At 42.3% G+C, this 21100-nt stretch overlaps 1 protein-coding gene and 1 non-coding gene across 6 annotated transcripts in view; one reads left to right on the top strand and one right to left on the bottom strand.

Annotated features, from left to right (window-relative positions):
* Positions 1–21100, bottom strand: part of PTPRG (protein tyrosine phosphatase receptor type G) — a 759790-nt gene that overhangs the window by 451384 nt on the left and 287306 nt on the right. The gene's annotated exons all lie outside the window — the stretch shown is intronic.
* TRNAE-UUC (transfer RNA glutamic acid (anticodon UUC)) lies at positions 6492–6564 on the top strand. The gene has a single exon. It is a non-coding gene; the product is annotated as a tRNA-Glu (tRNA).

A 21100-nucleotide genomic window follows, 5' to 3' on the forward strand; every position in this document is an offset into this window, starting at 1 on the left:
AGCCAAAGTATTGGAGCTTCAGTTTCAGCATCAGTCCTTCCAATGAATATTCAGGGTTATTTCCTTTAGGATGGACTGGTTGGATCTCCTTGCAGTCCAAGGGACTCTCAAGAGTCTTCTCCAACATCACAGTTCAAAAGCATCAATTCTCTGGCGCTCAGCTTTCTTTATGGTCCAACTCTCACCTGCATGCATCATACATGACTACTGGAAAAATCATAGCTTTGACTAGACGAACCTTTCTTGGCAAAGTAATGTCTCTGCTTTTGTATATGCTGTCTAGGTTGGTCATAGCTTTTCTTCCAAGGACCATTTTAATTTTATGGCTGCAATCACTATCCACAGTGATTTTAGAGCTGAGGAGTTACTGGAGCCCAATAACAGGTACATCAGAGCAAAAATAAAACCCACAGCAGAAAAAGCCATAGTGACGACCAAACCCCATCCTCCTCAGGTTAAGCAAAACAGGGAAGCCACAGAGAGAATAGGCTTAAAATACCAGTTTCTAGAGGTAACCAACTTCAAAGCCAGCGATCCTACAATGCTCCTAAAATCTCTAAAAAATTCTAAGCAAGTCATCAAATAAGACCTTGTTATAAATGTGCCTGCTGAATTAAAAATGAGGTACAAAGCCCAAAGGAATTCGAAATAACATGAGTTCCAGAAAGCCTGGCCCCAGAAACTTCGAAAACTGTAAGAAACAGCATTTGACCTTGACCCTGAATTGTTGCATTACTTGTGCTTACTTCAACAACCAAAAAAGCCCCATATCTTTACTAACAATTTTCTGTTACAAATTAGCCTCAGGGTAATTCTACAGGTCAAATGTGTTCACTCTGCCCAGCAAAACCTTCAGACTCAAACTCACACAGGAAAAATATAACAGGGAGAGGTGAGAGCCCAGAAGGTGGGGAGAGGAACAGGAGAGGGAACCAGGAAGGCAAGAGGGGGCACTGGAATCCAAAGCCCTGGGTGGGGAGGCCGGCCACCCAAGAAGACAGCAGGGAGGCCGGGTGCAGGGGGCTGGGATGGGGGGGGGGGGGGGGAGGTTGACCAGAAAGAAGCAAAATCAGCAAGCCCACCAGGGGTACGGCCACAGAAGACCTTTTCTTCTAAAACTTAGGGACTGCGGAATCAATTCTGAGAAAGGAAAGGAATCCCACGAGGACTGTGGGCGAAGAAGTGACATAAAAAGATACCTGACAATCTCTGATCTTGGAGCTCTTCCATCATCAGGTAGGACAGAACATGACTCACTGCACAGAGTTTGTAATGGATCATATGAGATAACTAACAATTTGCATGTCCAATCCAGAGCCTGGCACAAACCTGGGTCTCAAGACATGTACCCTCTCTTCTCCTTGGTGAAGGGACTATATGGGGGTAGGGCAGAAGGAGGAAGCTTAAGTAGAACAGGAGATCTTAAAAACCGGGGTGTACTAGCCAAGTCTACTTGTTAAACCACAACCACAGGACAGTCACGGAAGAAGGCAACCATTCCTGTGTCTCATGCTCTAGGCTGCTGGGAGAAAGGTGCTCAGTCCAACAAGGACACAAGGGCTCAGACTCTCAGTGGAAGACAGACCACTAGCCTCAAACTTTACAACCCACCTCTAGGCCCCAGGCTCAGGCAGGAACTCATCAACGAGCCCCACACAGCCCTGGGCTGTCTCTCATCTTCCATGGGTCAGAAGCACATGTCTGTCCTATGACAGGTTAACTGTGAGTGTTTTTTAAAAGAAGGGCTTCCCAGGTGGTGCAGTGGTAAAGAATCCACCTGCCAATGCAGGAGATGAAAGAGAGGAGGGTTTGATCCCTGGATTGAGAAGATCCCCTGGAGTAGGAAATGGCAATCTGCTCCAATATTCTTGCCTAGAAAATTCCATGGACACAGGAGACTGGTGGTCTATAGTCCATGAGGTCACAAACAGTCACATACAACACACCCATGCACTAAGAGAAGGGCTATTTCCCCTATCTCTATGAACTCCACCAGCAGCCTGATACAGGATGAATGCTCTAGGGAGATCCCTGAGGAAGGGAGGGGGAGAGGAATCACAGCGAGATGGGGAAGAGCTGCAGGGTAAAGGCTTGAATTGTCAGGGAGTTAGACCCACCCAAGGCCCACTTCTGCCACTCCCCAAAATGACCTGATTCCCTAGTTTTCCTAGGAAGATCAGAGTCATCAAAAGATCAAATGAGTAATGGATGAAAAGAGCTATCGTGTATGGTTCATAAAAAGCACTGAGGAATCAAAGTTATTATTATTATAAAACAAAAGGGAGGGAAAGAAGAGAAGGGGACAGGCTCATGTTCAACAAAGGTCACCCACTTCTGCTCCATACACACATCCCCTCACAGTGAACCAGCTACCCAGCAGGGACCTGCCTCCCCTGGCTTTCCTTCCATCAGTTACCCATTTAACCATTCTCACTTCAGGCAACCAAGTCAGCTCAACGGGGGCCGCTGGTATGTCTCCACGTGTAGCCACTCCTTGGCCATGGAGGAGGGCTGCAGGCAGCAGGGGCGAGAAGCCATGCCAGGCCCCCGGCGGGGGCGCCATCAAGCCTGCTGCTGCTGAATCACAGTGACAAGAACACCCTGATGGGTTCCAGAAGGAACTGCTGGGGCCAGGAGGCCATCTGGTAGGGCTGCTGTCCCAATCCTGGGCAATCCGATGAAGCATGATGCCTGGCTGGGAGGCTGATGTTCCACCCAGCCAACAAGACTTGAATCCCACATCCAAGCCTCCTATGACCTGGGGCCCAGTGCTGCTGTGGTCTTTCTTCCCACATACACATGTCTCCAGTAGGATAAAACAGCATCCAGTTCCGAAGAGGGGAAAACCCTGTGAAGTGTCATTTTTACAGGAAGGAGCGATGCTGACCTCTCTGTGCTAACTTCCAGCCAGGTGTTCTAAGATGGGGATGTGCTTGCCCTTCTTCCTTGTGGTCCTCAGCCCCTGTCTCAACCTCACCTGTCTGGACAGGATGGGTCAGAAGCCTTCCAATTCCTAAACCAACACCACCTTCTGCCCCTCTATGACGTGAGAGTTAAGGAATGCAATCAGGGTCGAGTGCAAATAAAAGTGTGTATGACCAGGGGCAAAATGTAGAATGCATCTTCACACGTATCAGGAGTGGGGAAAGGGAAGTACAGATGTTTAATAGGCAGGGTGAAGTAATAAACTAATAGCCGGCGACAGCAACAGGAGGCAGAGTTCCTAAAGAGTGGACAGAGCAAATTCAGCCTGTTCCTGGATGGAGTGGGAATGGCGCTGCATGAATTACCCATTGCACATGGAAGCAGGGATAGGTGAACTCCCTGGTTCCTTTATAAAGCAGCCCCATCAGAGGTCACCATATTCTTATGCTGGCCATTTAAGATTGAAGATTATATCTATGGACAAACCAGAGTCCCTCTGTCTGGCAAAGGAAGCCTGGATCACCACTGACTTAACTCCACAGACACTAACCCCAGTACAACACCCCAGGCCTTCCGTGGCTGTCCTGGCTACATGGCCATCGGAGGAGATATCCTTTATCCTTGGGGTAATGGGCTCAGCTCAGAGATCCAGCCCCAGTGGTACAACGTGCAGACATAGCAAAGCAGGAGAACTTAGTCAATGAGAAGGCAAACACGCTCTGCCTCGCTCATGGAGAAGCAGCTTGTTGCCACCTGCCTGCCAGCATGGGGGGGTACCCTAGTCCGACACAGGATGATTTTATGATGATCAGGTCAGAGGCCATCTGGAGCAAGAGGAAGCCTTGCCCCACTTACTCCACTGCAGAGACTAATGGGATGGTGCACAGTCAGCACCCACTTGACGCTAGGCAGAGGTGGTCTCAGTTTGCATCTTGGCTTCACCACTCACTAGGTATGTGCTTCAGACTGAGACCTCTAGCACTCAGCTTTCTCAGCTAGAAAAGGAGAAAAATAAGAGTACTCTCCTGAAGTGACTTTTACAGAAGATGAGAACAATGTAGCTATCTAACTGGTAGCTGCCTTATGACTGTTCCTATCACTGTCGTGGTGATAGTTGATGTAACAGGGTTACATCAAGTTACATTCTAAGCTGCACTGCTTTTGACCCCACAGATTCACTGGTCACATACATGATGCAGTCCCCCAGCTTGCTTCTGGACAAAAAGCATCATCATCCCCAGTGATCAACAAAAATGATCCCTGGTCTCTGGATACCTGGAAACCGCTATGAACCTGTAGACTGGAGGGGACAGGGCTGGGGTGGCAGACGGGGTGGGCGAGGAAATGACAATTTGACACTGGCAAGCTGACACAAACGGCCCTTCCAAGACACCGAAACCTCACAAGACACCTCCCGCAGAACCATTGGAATAGTATGGAGAGGAACACCGGGGAGTAGTCTAGGAAGAAAAGGAAACCGACGCTGCATGTTACAAGGAGCTGGATCCTGGAGTCTCCTTCAGAGTGTATTTCGAATCTGTCGTTTCCTCTCAATTTGCAGAGCACAGATGTTGAAGAGAAAACCTTAAAACGTTTGGGTTATTGAACACTCCGGGTGACTGGTGAACCAGATTTTAAGAGGGCAATGGCAACCAGAAAATTATAGCTACAAGGTGAAAAATCAAGAGCTGAAACAGACTCAGTTCACTACACAAAGCAGAACTTGATCGTTTTTTAGAGCAAAATCAAGTGACAAGCAAATGACTCTGGTTCCCTAATCCCCCTGGGATTTGCCTTAATTCCCCCTGAATCCCCGAGATGCTCAGTATAACTGATTTGCTTACAATTAAGCAGCATTCGAAGACTGAGGGTCTCCAGGCCCGGCAGTCAGATGTCAGGGGGAGCATGATCCACTGATCAATAGAATGATCGACAGACAAAGATGGACATCTTTAGAGATCAGTATCACAAGCCAACGTCCCAACAGTGCTGTGAGACACTGGAACACTTTTGTCTTCTGGGCTACTGAATTGAAGTCCTGGGTGAATAAATGAAGGAGTAAGATGAAAGAATAGGCCATAATTATGTGGCAGGAAGAATTCTACCACCCTAACAAACATTCACTGATCCTTATCAATGACAAGTGCCACAGGAAGGGCTGTTTGGTTTTGTTCTCATAAACATCCAATGTGGTAAGTGATTTTATTCTCCCCTCTTTACAACAGAGAAGAATGAGGGATGCAAAGGAGTTAACTGATCTGTCTAAAGTTCCATTAACTTAGGGGAGAGCACGACCTAGGGTTGGGACCTTGAGCTACCTCGATCTTACTGCCCTTCTTCTTAACCAGCATGCAAATAACCTCGGACAACCTCTTCAGAGTTGATATAGATGAATGAGTTCTGCTAAATATGTAAGGCACCTCTGACGTTCATTCCAGGTAATACTGCTGAACTCTCTTCTAGTGAAAGTGGAAAACAGCTGAATTGAAGGTTCACTATACATACAAATCTGACCTTTCTTTTAAATGTTTAAATGACGTGTTCAGAATTTAATGATGACCCCCCCCCCCCATCCCAGGGCAGGGAGACTCACCCCAAGGCTTGAAAAGAGCAAGCAGAAGCAGAGCCCTATCTTGGGACCCCAGAGTCGTGTTGCTCAAGGTAACACAGGGGTTCTGGAGCCCCACAATGGATAGCTGGGATGTGCTGCCTTACACAGCAGATTGGCAGGGAAGACACAGGGAACGTGGAGGCATCCTTCACCCACTACAAATCCCTGCCCTGGAGACACCTGTCTCTCCAGAGGTGAGCCCTGATGAGCACGCAACAGCCAGGAACTGAGTCTATGCTATTAGGACCTGGGCCTAAATACACACTCTGCTTTGGTTCCAAAGTTACAGCAATAAAATTCCCACTACATTTTCCCCCCCTTCCTATTATTTTGAGAATGTTCAAACATATAAAATTGGAAGAAGTTTCATAGTGAACACCTACATGCCCACCACCTCAAAGCTCTCCTTGACCTCACCAAGGCAGATGCACAGGTCATGCAAGACAGAGGTGAAGAAAGGGGAAGCCACAGCATCAGGTCATTGCCAACTTGTCATCAGACATGCCCACCCCACGTCTGAAGCTGAGCACCAGCAATCTGACGGGACTGGCTCCATTGCTCAGGGGCACTTCCTGGATCTCCACAGAGAATTTCAGCCAACCATATCATCTCATCACCTTCAATGCAGAGAAAGCCCAGTAGGTCTTCTACTTTATACCCACAGATTTACTTTCACTGCTAGAACTGAAGAGGAGTTTAGGGGTCACCTAGTGAAACCTAATCTTTTACTGTACACTTGAGGCAAATAAGATTTCAAGAGGTTAAATGCCATATGGATTCCATAACCGGGGGGAATTAAAACTCTCCGATAAGATACCCGGAGTATTTCCTAAAATACAAATTGGCCTGATGGCAGATAAAAACTAACCCAACAGGAGGGGAATGCTTTGCAACAGATTTTAATGAGCAAAATGCAACTGTATTCCGTCACTCTTTCAAAAGTCTGGGAGGGAATTCCTTGGTGGTACAGTGGGGAGGACTTGGCACTTTCACTGCCATGGGCCCAGGTTCAATTCCTGGTCAGAGAACTACAATTCTGCAAGCAGCGCAGTGGCCAAAAGTCAATGAATGAATGAATAAACCAACAAACAAATCAGAGTCTGGGAAACACTCACATTGTTAGCAATGATCTTTTAATACTAATTAGGGTTCCTCAGTCAAAGTTCAAAAAAGACCGTTCTTCTAGGTGACAATGTAAAAAAGTTTTCACAACATTTATTACATGATAATACGAAGTATAAAAACCCCGTCAGCCTCTGCTTACGTCTTATCTTAATTCTGCCCCTAGAAGATTCTTTCAGTCTCATCTGACAACACATAATGGATCTCTGGGCCTCCCAGGTGGCTCAGTGGTAAAGAATCCAACCTGTCAAGGCAGGAGATGCAAGAGATGTGGGTTCAATCCATGGATAGGGAAGATACCCTGCAGGACGAAACTGCGACCCACTCCAGTATTCTTGCCTGGGAAATTCCATGGACAGGGGAACCTGGCAGGTTATAGTCCATGTCACAAAGAGTCACACATGACTGTACATGCAGATAATGAATGTCAAAACCATTAGTGCATTCCAATCATGAGGATACACGTCAGAAACCTAAATAGTGTGATAAAACCCACCGGCATCGGCATGTGCTAACTGCCAGGACTGCCGAGGAGTGAACCCAGTCTCCAGAAGGAACACCAAACGGATGGCGTTTCCAGCCACATGTTCTCCTCTCCTCTTCCATCTCTAAATAACACCAGTCTACGCCTTCTTTTAAGGCTTATGAAAATCACTGCAACTGATCTGGGCTCACCTAGAGATGAAAATTACTTTGCCAATAGCAGAAAACAATCCTTTCCACATAGACGACGACAAAGGCAAGCCTCTTCATTGACCCCTGCATCGTTTTCTTTCATCTGGAGGATTTCTCCAAAGCTTTGAAGACAAAGGACAAGACTCCAGGAAAGGCACCATGGCGAGAAAGTCAAAGGCAGACCGCATCTTCTGCCCTCAAGGACTGACTCCGACACTGGTATCTTTGATCAGCGTCTTCGAAGGGTTTTGTTTGTGGGCCCCCAGTTAGACAAAAGCTTTGAAGAGTGATGTCTGTGCCAATTTGGGGGGCTCAATAAAAGCTGCTCATCAGAAACCCCGGAGAATGACAATTACAGCAAAAATCTGTCTTTGACGCCTTAGGTCACTGAAACTATCATAATAAAAGTTGGTTTTCTAAAGGACCATTTTAAAATAGCAGTCCATATTTTCTTCAGTTGGCGATAAGAAGAAACCACTTATTAATATACAGCAATTGGGGTGATTCACTACAAAATCAGACTGAAGTAGAAAAAGCCAATACCAAACAAAAAGTGATTTATTGTATGAGTCTATTCATATAACATTTTGAAAATGTTCAAAACTTTCGAAATGGAGCTGTATTAGAGGTGGATAGGGACTGGAAGCTAGGAAGAATGTAGGTGTGGGGATAAAAGGGCAATACCGGGGATCCTTGTGGGGTTGCAACTGTTGACTGTGGTGGTGGATACATAAACCTACAAAGGTGATAAAATCATGTAGGATGTTAATATGCACACACACTAATGCACATTGTGCACACACATGCACGCACACACACACAAATGAATACAAGAAAATCTCATCACTAAATGTGACACGGGGATTGTTATCAATGTCAATGTCCTGGGTGTACAATTACACATTAATTCTGCAAAATGTCACCAATGGAAGAAACTACAAATGCATGAAGTATCACTTACCTCAAAATTTTTTATTTAAAAACACCAGCTGTACCTCTAAGTCCTAGAAGGGGGAAAAAAAAGCCTTTTTGCCCCCTTTGCTAAAGGCAAAGAAGGAATCATCTAAGAGTCTATGGCAGCAAAAAAGGACAAGAGCAACTGTCAGCAAAATAAAATATGATGACTGGAGGACATGATAAAATTTAAGAAAAGGATTTCCTTCTCAGTCTAGCACTCATATCAACTCATTATGAGTTGACATCACTCATATCAACGATTTCAATTTCGCATCCTTACCTTGAGGCACAACTTTCATTCAGAAACAAGCATAGAATGTTTCCTCCTCTATTATCTCACCATCTTTAGTAACATGACAAAGCGATCATGCATGATTTTATGGATTGATGTACAAATCAGAAAACCTCAGTGTCATTCCAAAGTTTATGAAATTTTAAAAGGAAATGTGGGACTTCCCTGGCGATCCAGTGATTGAGACTTTGCCTTTCAATGCAAGCGGTGCTGGTTTGATCCCTGATTGGGATGCTAGGATCCCAAATATCTTGCAGCCAAAAAAAAACAAAATATAGAAACAAAATAATATTCAAAAAAATTCAATAAAGACTTTAAAAATGGTTCACATTTTTAAAAAAATGATATGCTAGTTAACAAATGATGTGCTCTATTGATCAAAACTAAGGACATAAGACAAGCTGTTGTTGGGTTCAGGTCATTAGTTCTTATAACTATTTCAATGTGCCTGCCATTCACCAGCTTCCCATTCTTAACTTATTTCCCTTATTTAAAAAAACAAACAAAACAAGAGTCTTGACCAGCGACCACTTCATTGGTTGACAAGCAAACTCCTAGCAACCAAAACTATGGATTCCTTACCAGGGCTTCAAGCAAGAAGCTCTCCTTTCATCAGATGTATACACAGCAGAGCTATGGGAAGAAGTATAATTTTATTTCATGATGACTCTGATCTTTCCTTATTGTGATATTCCATGATTTAAGATAAAAGGTAATTTTAAATCAAACCTGGTTTGAATCTCAGGTCTGTGATTCAGATTACACTGTAACATGAGCTATTTAATAATTTTCCCTGTGTCTCAATTTCCACATTCCTACAAAATTATTATATGGATTACAGTGAGACAATGCCCTGAAGGCCTTAATGCCTGGCACACAGTGGGTGCATCATAAATGATCAATTCTGATGATCAACAATTCCCAAGCATCTTTAAACATTCAAAACGTTAATACTGGAAATTCCCTGCCCATCCAGTGGTTGGGGCTCAACACTTTCACTGCTTAGGGCCCAGAGAACTAAGATCCCAGGAGCTATGAGGCTCATGTTAAAATATTCTTAATTATTTTGCAAAAGAAAACTATTGCTCTTTCTGAGAGTCTACATTAGACTAACCTGTTCCACTTCAAGTTTTTAAAAACCAACCCTTAAGTCATAAGACACCACCACAAAAATTTCAGTATTAATTCAGAAAATTTTTTGTCTCTACTTTCTTATTTTCTCATTATGACCTGCATATACAAAACAATGAAAGTCATGTTTGCTAAACCAGGAAAAGGAAAGAATAGTCTTTATTCTTAAGTTTATTAGTGAGCAGTTTATTAAAAGGAAGTGTATAATGAGCTAGTCTATCATGCAAAATATACGTACCACGGTTATTATCTTTAAAATTGAATTTATAGTCAGATCCAATTACACACAACAGCATCATAATTAAAATTAAGGCTATTTTACTAGCATAAAAGGGGCATTAGGGTGCCGCAACTCAGCTAACCTCAACTGGCATCTCATGACATGTTTTCAACAGAAGCCACGTATTGTATTAGAGAGCTTCTTAACTCAAAATGCTAAAAGTGAGTAAAACTTCATTTATCTGTTTCAAAAATGAGACAGAATGCCTCATCTCATAGGGAAGACAAAAAATGTCTTTTTCTATACCACACTGAGAAAACACCTGACATATCAAAGCTAATTTGCTTTACTACCCATGATGATACAATCTTTTTATTATAAATACTATATTATTATAGGTTGGATTTTTCCCACTCAGTGGCCAATTTGTATTCATTTCCAGGAATAAACTTGGCTGTAGAAGCACTGCTAAAGTTGCATATCCTTTGAAAAGAAATAAAAGGAGTTGGTGATATTGCTAATAAAAATGGACTGAAATACATTTACTCATTCAACTATCTTCTCCATGAACTTTCTGAAGTAGCTTTTGGTAGTAGTGTGCCACCTATTGTTAAAAAACGAGCTTCTGTATTTGAAGATTTCCTATTTCTTTCTATAGGGAAGCAAAGCATCCCACTGTCTTTTTCAAGATAATGAGTGTTTATTTTCCTTCGTTCTTTCCTGTCACTTCCAACACCCGAAATACAAATGGTCTACAGAGAAACTAACCTTTTAAAAAATGTATTACAACCGATTTCAAGCATGAATCAGTTTAACTCCGTGGCTATCATACAGGGGTGATCTTTTTCCCGGAGGAATCTGTCAATGTCTGGAGAGACTCACAGGATCCCTGAGGTGCAGGGATACTGGCTTCTAGTAGGTAGAAGCTGGGGATGCTGGTAAAGCATTCTACAGTGCGCAGGACACCCCCTCACAAGGGAGAATTACCCAGCCCCAATACCCATAGCACTGATGTTGAGACACCCGGATTTAATTAAAACCAGTATATCCTTTCTTCCAAAGGCAAAAGAAAGCCATATATGATGGCAAAACAAAAAATAAAAAAGCCAATTTCACAAATCCAACATTCAACAGCAATATAGTAATTAATAGTGGTTAAAATACTAAGAATTACATTATTCTTGTCAAGACTAGTATGAAGATATGATAACAACCCCAGGAGCAATTTATAATTCAAATGCTCATTAAAAAAAAACAAACAAACACTAAAGCACATGGTGGCCTACTGGTCCAAAATCCATGTAAGGAATAAGACCTCAACTTGACTTTGTGACTGGTCTCCCAAGCTGACTCTTGCAACCCTTGACTTGTAATAAGGGTTCTCAACTTTCAAGCCATACTTAAGAACCATCCTTGTCAGTGTGGCATGCTGGGGCACGGTGTATGGCATGTCTACCACAGTTGGTCAGCTCCATTCCCATTCATGGCAGGCATCATTAATTGATCAAAGTCTCAATTTTTCTTATGTGGTGCTCCAGTCCATGGAACTGGCGTGGGAGATGCATATCTGACATCCATGATGAGATATGATTTCAGGAGGACTGAGTTCAAGTCTTGCCTTGGTCACTGAAGAGCTGCATGAACTGAAAGTCACATAAGCTCTCTGGGTCTATTTCCTTTAATTATATAACATTCCTTAAGGAATCTTTAAAGAATCTTTTATTTGAATTTTAAATAAGATGTTACAATATAGCATTTCTGGAGTAATTAAGGTATTTTGCACTTCAACTGCAGAACTGCTAAATACTAAATGACTAAGGCTATGCAGATAGAGTAAAGAAGAAAGATTAGACACACAGAATAGGAGAGTAGCATGGGAATTGACCAGAAAATAAATGTACAATGGAAAAAGGGCATTATTTTCTAAAAAAAATAAAGGAACAGCATTCAGTAATGGAGAAAACTCACTGGAATTAGATTCTTAAGACCTTACTTTGAATAATCACGTCATAGAGCAGTAATATGTCTGTGACTCTATAAGATAAATAATTTAATCTCTCTGAGGTTTAGTGTCCACATAGACAAAAAGGGCTAATTGCAATTGCCCAGCCCTTCTCACAAGACTTTCTTTAAATTAATTACTGAACCTTCAAAAGGCCACGAAGAGCAGCATGAGTGAGTAATTTATGGACGATCCAAACTACAAAATATTACAGAGCTGCAAAGTGAATGAGTTCAAGTTGCTTGCAACAGACTGGAGAGATGTTCATAATATATATATGCTGCTGTGCTTAGCCACTCAATTGTGTCTGACTCTTTGCGACCCCATAGACTGCGGCCTGCCAGGCTCCTCTGCCCATGGGCATGCTCCAGGCAAGAATACTGAGTGGATTGCCATGCCTTCTTCCAGGGGATCTTCCAAGCCCAGGGATCGAAGCCAGGTCTCCCACATTGCCGGCTGATTCTTTACTGTCTCAACTACCAGGGAAGCCCATATATATATATATACATAAAGCTAGTTGCAGAGAGATGTGTATACAACAATCCCATATTCATAAGCAATAAGGAAATGAATCAAAGATATGTGAATACATGTGTGTGCAGGCTATTAAAAAAAAAAAAAAAAAAAAGAAGTGTGAGAGACACATTCCAAAACATTTAGCACTGAGATTGGGGGAAGAAGGGTGGTAAAAAGAAAACTGAAATTGTGGGTTACACGGTGGGATTCACTTCAGATTTGTTCTTTGGGCTAGTTCTTATGCTGTAGCTTAAAAAGATAAATGTTTTTAATTTTCAATTACCTTCAACAATTCTTGAAAAGTCAGTCAGTGGCTGGCAGGAGCTGGGGGGAGTAGGAAATGGAGAATGAATGCTTAATGGGTATGGAGTTTCCATCCGTGGTGATGAAAAAGTTCTGGAACTAGCTAATGGTGCTGGCTGCACCATACCATGAATGAACTAAGCCCCTGAACTGCACAATTTTAAATTGTTTAAATGATAAATTTTATCTTAAATATATTTTTCGATTTAAAAACTCTTCTAGGTATTTTGGGGTGGGGGGGCGGTGCACAATGTACCTTGCAGGATCTTAGTTCCCTGACCAGGGATTGAACCTACACCCTCAGTGAAAGCATGGAGTCCCAACTGTTAAGACTGTCCAGGAATGGAATTTCCACAATTAAAAAATTCTTGATCTTCACATTCTGTGGAAGTAGAGAGACTGTGGTCACTAGAACCTCCACCATCTGATACTGAAGCAACCAAGGAAACAGTTACGGGAGGAAAGGAACTTTGTAAGTTCTTCTAGGAACAGAAAGAGGTGGAAACCCCGGTGAGACCAGAGGAATATTTAGATATTTGCTTACCTATAACTCACAGTAAGCCCAATCCCAGGCTCTACAACACCCAAAGATCCAGCAAGAGTCTCCCCTTAAGCTTCCTTGGTTTAATACTTGTCAATTCTGCCCCAGGTTCTCTGCTAACCCCCTGCCAGACACTGTTCAAACAACCCAAGGCATTTAACCTCAGCAAGATCCCTTTGTGAGGCTTGAAGCATTATTCAAACCAAGAACATGAGAAGTAAAAGAAATTATTATAATTACGTATGTTCTTTACTTTTAAAAGGTCTCACCTGTCATATTACTGTAGCTCCCTGAGTAAAACATTACAGAACTCTCAGGTCTCCTTTAACATGAACTTCTTAAAGCTCTTTCAAACTGAGCTTTGAAGCTGTAAATAGAAAACCAAAATAAAGGAAGTAAAATTCTGTAAGACTCCAAAGAGTCAGAGCATTCTAGGATACACTCTGAAAACCACCAGGCCTGGGCAAGAATCCTGTTGTTTTTAGAAAGATGAGAGCATCTCCATCTATACCATGAAAACAAGGAAGAGGTTAACTTCAAAAGGCTGATGTGTAAGTTGCAACGAGATGATCATAAAATCCGTGAATCTCAGAAAAGCCTGGGGGTGGGGGGCGGTGCAGAACAAAAACCCAGCAGAGAAGAACAATAAAAACAGTTCAGTTGTCCACTGAAAGCTTTTCATCTTACTACTCTCTTTCCCTAGGTGCTCATGTCAGCACGGACCAGAGAGTTTAGCGGTGTTTTAAGGGCCCTAAACATGGGTCTGGGCACAAGACAGGCAAGGAAAGCCTTGTTACCAAAACTGAGACCCGTACAGTGACTGTGCTCTCCTTCCAATGAGATGAAAACAAGAAAAAGCCAAATCATAGCCATCTTTAAAAAAAGAAATCCATACCTCTATACACCAGCAGCTCTCCAGCTTCAGGAGAAAAATTAATGCAAATATTTGATTCGGTCAGCAAAGGGGGAAAAAGACTCGAACAAATGGAGTATCTAATCTGAAAAGTGTTAGATATGCATAAGGTAGATATGGGCTTCCCTGGTGGCTCAGACGCTAAATAATCTGCCTAGAATGCAGGAGACCTGGGTTTGGTCATTGGGTTGGGAAGATCCCCTGGAGAAGGGAATGGAAACCCTTCTCCAGTATCCCTGCCTGGAGAATTCCATGGACAGAAGAGCCTGGTGGCCTACAGTCCACGGGGTCACAAAGAGTCGGACGTGACCAAGCAACTAACCACTAAAGCCGATATACCTACAGCTAGTTTGGAAACCAGAAATACAGCAAGTCCCTCTCCACTGCTCTGACACTATTCCCCTTCTCTACACATCCCTCATCCTAGATTGTTAGGCTATGTGGTTCTCCACAGAGTAATACTCTGACCTGGCAGCTGGTTTAAACCTCAGGTAAGTACTGACCACTGGGAATGATTATATATAGGACAAGACCGGTTTATGTCTTACCAATGTCTGTCCACTAAGAATAGCTCTTGATAAGTCTACACATTTTTAATGCCATAAATGTATGTGTGTATACATATATAAATACACACACACACACATATATAACATATAGTACACTAATACAGTCCCCCTAGTAGGGCAAGCTAAAACACACACACACACACACACACAGCAATTTAGTCTTTCAACTGTTATCCAAGGTTATGGCCCCATCTTATACTCTCTGTACAGCACGCTTGGAAGACAATCCACCATGACTGACCCTCAAGCAACGTCAAAATAATCCTCATGACAGTCCTTTGGAACTGACCAGAACAAGAGAAAGTCAGACCTCTTGGAAAAGCACAGTGGGCAACATGTAAAATGCTCCTTTTCAAAGGGTATTTTTAGGAAATGGTGGCGGCAGAGAGAGAAAACAGAATATTTAGTATTTTCTTTTAAACATCTTAGAAAGAAGGCTGTTAACACAGATGGTTTTGTTAAACTCTCTAAAATCAAGTCCCAAAATCATCAGAAATGTTCCCATCAACCAAAACTATAGCCTCAAATGTATCATTACTACATTTACTACCAAGTGTTGTGCAACAAACCACCTGAAAACTTGGTAACTTCAAAGCACTAACATTTATTACATCACAATTTCTGAGGGTCATCCTACCTACATAATCACACTCATAAAATAGGAGACAATTAAGTGGCTCCAATTTACAATTATTATTTCTTAACCACACTTTCTAATTTTTTACTTTCAAAATTATGCCATCAAAGGACAAAAGGAAAGAACAAACTGAGCATGCTAGCTCTGCCAGAATCCCAATCAGAACATTTGTTTTCTATCATTTTAAATAAAGAATCACAGACCCAGCAAAAAGAGTCTAATAATTCCAGGCCACTTAATGCCAGTTCTCAGTCATTTAAAAATTCAAATGTATTACATGCACTTCATCTTAGTATAATTCTTTGAAAATGTTTATTTCAAACAAGCAGTTCCCCAGCTATGCAAGTAAACAAGTATTAGATGTGAAAATCGAATGTGAAATGGTAGGTATTGATAACATAAGCTATAAAATATATTTGTCAAAACTAAATTGTTCTGTGTGCGTGTGGTATTCAATGGCAGCAGATAGTGTGTCTTCTGGCCACCTAGAATCTGTGTTCTGCCTTTTGCTCAAAGTAGCTGGATTTTCCTTCTGTGTACCTTTTTTTCTCCCAGCTAGGTCTTCTCTTGATGGGCCGTGCAAGCAGGATATACACCTTCTCCTACACTAGGCCCATCATGCAACCAATGTCTTTTAGACACAGACATTTCAAGTAAGTCTAGAGCAGATTCATCCCAGAAATTACTACTTTTTGAGGGACTTTTTCAACTTTGCCAGAATTTTCACCAGGTCCCTTATCTTTCTGCAATAAAGTCCATCTTTCTTGAAGTTTAGCCAGAGTAGACTTCTGTTGCTTGCAATAGTGACTCGATGCAGCACAAGTTATTTTCCTGTTACTTGTGGACACAGTGGTGACGGCACGGAGCAGATGTGTACCAGCCAGGGCACTGCGCTCAGTGAGCAGGCAGAAAGAGCGACAGGAACTGTCTGCGTTGTGAAAAGCCCACCTTACATGGACCTGAGCTCACAGATGCTGTCAGCTCTTGAGAAACCTAGCGGCAGGCACCCACGGGAGCGTCCTTTATCAGGCATCTTACAGGGAAGCAGAGCTGAGATCCACTTTTAAATGCATCCTATTTCACACAAAGGCACGTTTCACTTTGCAAACAGTCCCCCCCAAACTGCTGAAAGATGGTGGTCTCATTTTTGCAGTGTTTACCAAAATTTTAAATGTGCCTCCCCAAAACAATAGCACATGTGTACAAGGGGGCAGGGTAGACAGATGTTCAGTCAATTTTCTTTCTTAATGTCAATAAAATAGAAACAATGTAAACATCAAGTAATGGATAAGCAAATAAACCACCAGGAAACAGCCACAGTAAGAAAATATCTATGGAGCAGTTTAAAACATGAAGCAAACAAATATGAACCAATGTGGACAACATATGCAAGGCACAAACAGGGGGAAAAGATTTTAAAAACATAATATTTACACAAACATACACAGAATCATACAGATTACACCTTCCACAGCTAAAAAAAAAGATATTAAATATTTTCCAAAGAGATATGAGGACATGCACATAACACATTAAGAGCAAAACAGCAGTATTTACAAAACTGATAGCTTTTCAGAGGAAGGACAAAAAGGGGGGCCTGGAATTAGGGAACGAATCAAGGAATGAGGTTTGTGCAAATCATTTCCATTTTTGTCACCAGTATATAACCATGTGTTGCTTACAATAATTAAAAACTAATCATAAAAGTATAGTAATCTGAAAAAGCTCAATTAAGCTATTAGAACTTTGCAGAAACAGACTCCAAATGTAAAAGGAATTTCAACCACTATGGAAAGATGACTCTAGGCATGAAGACTTGAGGTCAGATAGTTAAGTAACCCCAATACTTCTGGAGTTGTCATGGGAATACCTTGCTGTTGTTGTTGAGCCTCTAAGTCGTGTCTGGCTCTTTGTGACCCCCATGGACTATAGGTCACCAGGCTCTTCTGTCCATGGGATTTCCTAGGCAAGAACACTGGAGCGGATTGCCATGTCCTCCCCTTCAGGGGATCTTCCCGAACCAGGGATGGAACCATGTCTCCTGCATTATAGGTGGATTCTTTACTGCTGGGCCACCAGGGAAGCCTATGAGTATACCTACCATATGTCTTACGCAGAGTTTTGGCTACTGTATCTTCATAAAAAAAAAAAAAAAAAAAAAAATTCAGTGTCTAAGGACAGTCATTTTTTGCTTAATGTGTAAATGTCCTTCACATATCATGGCCTCCTATTTCACTGAGTTCATTCATTCTTTTCAATAACAATAAGCAGCTTCTGGGCATTAGGAAAGTCACAGCAAATTGTGTTCTCATCACTTATGCTACAGCATCCTGTTCTATTTCAAATCCATTTTCCAGGGAATGCTTTCAAATAGTTTAAATCATACCACACTCCTTTCCCTCAACTACCCCTATCTTTTTCTCTGCTTTTCCAGTTTATAAAATAAAGCTCCGGAAAAATATTCATGAATTTCTCATGCAGCAGGTTCCAATACTTTATTCAGGTAAGAAATGTATAAATTGAACCATCCACCATTATGTTGATTTGAAAGCACTAATTGTGGCAGTGGTTTTCTAAAGAATGTTATCTATTTCCATCCTGTACAAATTTAGGAGAAACTGTGGTTTCCTGTTCCAGGGTGTTGTCCAAAAACCACTCTACAGAAGTCTGCAAAAATAATCCTTGGCGTTTTTTGTTTCAAGAGGAATACTTGGAGTGTTTCCCACTGAGAAAGGAAATGGGCTTGTTCCGACTGCAAAAAGGCCCCCATGTACTCCAAAGACTCCAAGAACAAACATAATTTTTAATTCAACAATACTTAATGGAGTTGCTTGTTCACAAGCTCTCCGGGAGTGGGGGGCTGTCCTGTGATGTCGGATAAGCTTTCTGCTGATCGCGAGCCAGTGGATCTGTTCCGTGTATGTGCGTGCTCAGTCGCTTCCAGTCATGTCCGACTCTTTGCAACCCTATGAACTGTAGCTCGCCAGGTTCCTCTGTCTGTGGGTTCTCCAGGCAAGAATACTGGAGAGGGCTACCATGTCCTCCTCCAGGGGAATCTTTCAGATCCAGGGATGGAACCCACATCTCCTGCACTGCAGGAGGCTTCTTCACCACTGAGCCACTGGGGAAGCCCTGTTATCTGTCGTGAGACTTCCCTAAATGCCAGTTTCCTCATCTTGGTTTTAAGATAATTATTATAGCTGCCTCTTTAGAAGATTTATTGTTAAAGGTTAAAATGAATGCCTTGAGCTGAGCAGAATGCCTGGCACACAATATGGCATGATGATGGTTTTATATAACATGCACACACATATTTTTTTCCCATAAATAGAGTATTAGATTGAGTATAGAACAACTCAAGAAAGAGAATACTGAGCTATTTAGGAAAGGGTATTACTTTACGTTCCATATTCATTATAGCAATGACTTCAACTTAACAAAAGCTATGAGAAAAGTGGCCTGAAATAACAAATGTAATGTGAAAAGACAAAATAATTTTTCAAGACATTAGTTGTTATAAAAGGGATATTAAAAATACACTGAAGCATCACCCCACTTTCAAAAGAACATCCTTAACTTGAAAAGGTAAAAAATGCAAACATTTCTCAGCATCTTCCTTTAATTCTGACTCACTGAAGGCCAAGTTTTCCCAACAGAGGCATTTTGGGGTCGAAAGGAGCAGGTGGGAGATCAGGTACACAAACTGATTTCCCTGGATTAAGGACCTTCAGAGCTCTCCCAGCATCCAAGGCATAACCTCCTGAAAAGAGGGCACAGACTGCAGGAAGGATGGTGACTCTGCCCCACCAGAGGTCACAACCACTGCCAGTCAATTCAAATCCTCTCCAGGATGAAGGGCAGAGCCCACAGGGAAGTTTTCACCTCTGCTCCAAGGAGTCTTTTCACTTCCAGCCCTATCCCCAGACAGGTTCTCAGGCACTCACTCGCCAGCCAAAGTAAAGGGGCCATGAGAATTTCACAGTATGTCCTCAGCCATGGCTGGGAACTAGGAAGGACTCCGTGACCCTTCCACATGGTGAAGCACTTATAAAACTGGAGCAGCAAACCCTCATCTGTCCAGTCTATTTACAGCTCATGGGAGGATTGGGGGGCGGGGAGGACAGGGAGACGCAAAGCATCTTGCAAACACTTATACAGTTGCAGAAGAAAACAAGGGGGAAAGTAGAGCTGGATACAAAGGAAAGCTCTATATATAGAATGCAATTATGTAAGAGTTTAACCAGGGAAGCAGAATCAGAAATTCATCCTGCACAGAAGACAAGGCTGCCTTGGCCGGTTTCTCCATCTCCCCCAGAACAGGAAGTCCCCATGAATACTTGGCTGTCTGACCAGCACAGATTTAAGAAGAGGTTTTTTTTTTTTCTTTTTTAAATTTTACATCACTTACATGCTTTGCCCTGAATTTTAGGACAAGGAACATACTTCATATAACTCATTCAACCTTTCATACCTTGTTTTTTTTTTTTTTTTTGCTTAAACTATGAACAGCATGGAATCCCCTGAAGAGTACTACCCAAGAGCGCTTTCAGTAAGGACAGCAACGCTCAGTGTCTTCACCATCCAATGCAGCAGCCACATGTGGCGACTCAGTGCAAGTGCCACTTGGAAGTGGCAAGTGAGATGAGTGTAACAAAGTATCGCAAAGTGGGTGGTCTTCTTGCATATTAAGCATATATACAGACTCTAGAAAAATGACACAAATGAATCTGTTTGCAGAGCTGGAACAGAGATGCAGAGGTAGAAGTCTGTGGACATGTGAACACAGAGGGGGAAGGGGAGCATGGGAAAACTTGAGAAGTAGCAATGACATGTATACATGAGCACGGGTAAAACAGACACCGAGTGGGAGGCTGTCATATAGCACGGGGAGCTCACCTACACCTCTGTGATGACCTAGAGGGGTGGGAGGGAAGCTCGGGAGGGAAGGGATAGATGTATACATACAGCTGATTCACTTTGTTGTACAACAGAAACAAACGGCAACATTGTGAATTATGATCCAACAACAACAACAACAAAGTAGTTGGCTTAAAAAACTAAAATTCACTGTCTCATGATTCTGGAAGCTAGAAGTCTGAAATCAAGGAGCAAATGGGGTTGATTCCTCTTGAGGTCTGTGAGGACAACCTGTCCCAGCACCTCTACTAGTTCCCAGTGGTGTTGTAGGCCATCTTCAGTGCTGCTTAGCTTGTAGAAGCAGCACGCTAATTTCTGCCTTCAAGTTCACATGCATTCTCCTTGTGTATACATTTGCGTCCAAATTCCCCTTTTTATAGGGAAACTAGTCACACTGTATTAAGGGCTATCCTATTCCATTATAATCTCATTTTAACTAATTACACCTGCAATGACTATTGTCAAATAAGTACATTTGAGGTGCTAAGTAGGACCCCAACACATAAATCTGGGGAGAATGCAATTCAAACCAAAAGTCTGAGGATCTTTTTTTAATTTTTTAAAATTTTGTTGGCGTATAGTTGATTTACAATGTTGTTACAAAGTTAGTTTCTGCTGTACAGCAAAGTGAATCAGGTATACACACACATACACACACACACACACACTCGTTTTTTTATTCTTTTGCCACATAGGTCATTTCAGAGTACTGCGTAGAGTTTCCTGTGCTTCACGGCAGTCTCCTACTATCCATAACAGCTACCTATTT

The sequence above is a fragment of the Dama dama genome, chromosome 24 (assembly GCF_033118175.1).
Source record: "Dama dama isolate Ldn47 chromosome 24, ASM3311817v1, whole genome shotgun sequence".
In the NCBI taxonomy this organism is placed as follows: Eukaryota; Metazoa; Chordata; class Mammalia; order Artiodactyla; family Cervidae; genus Dama; species Dama dama.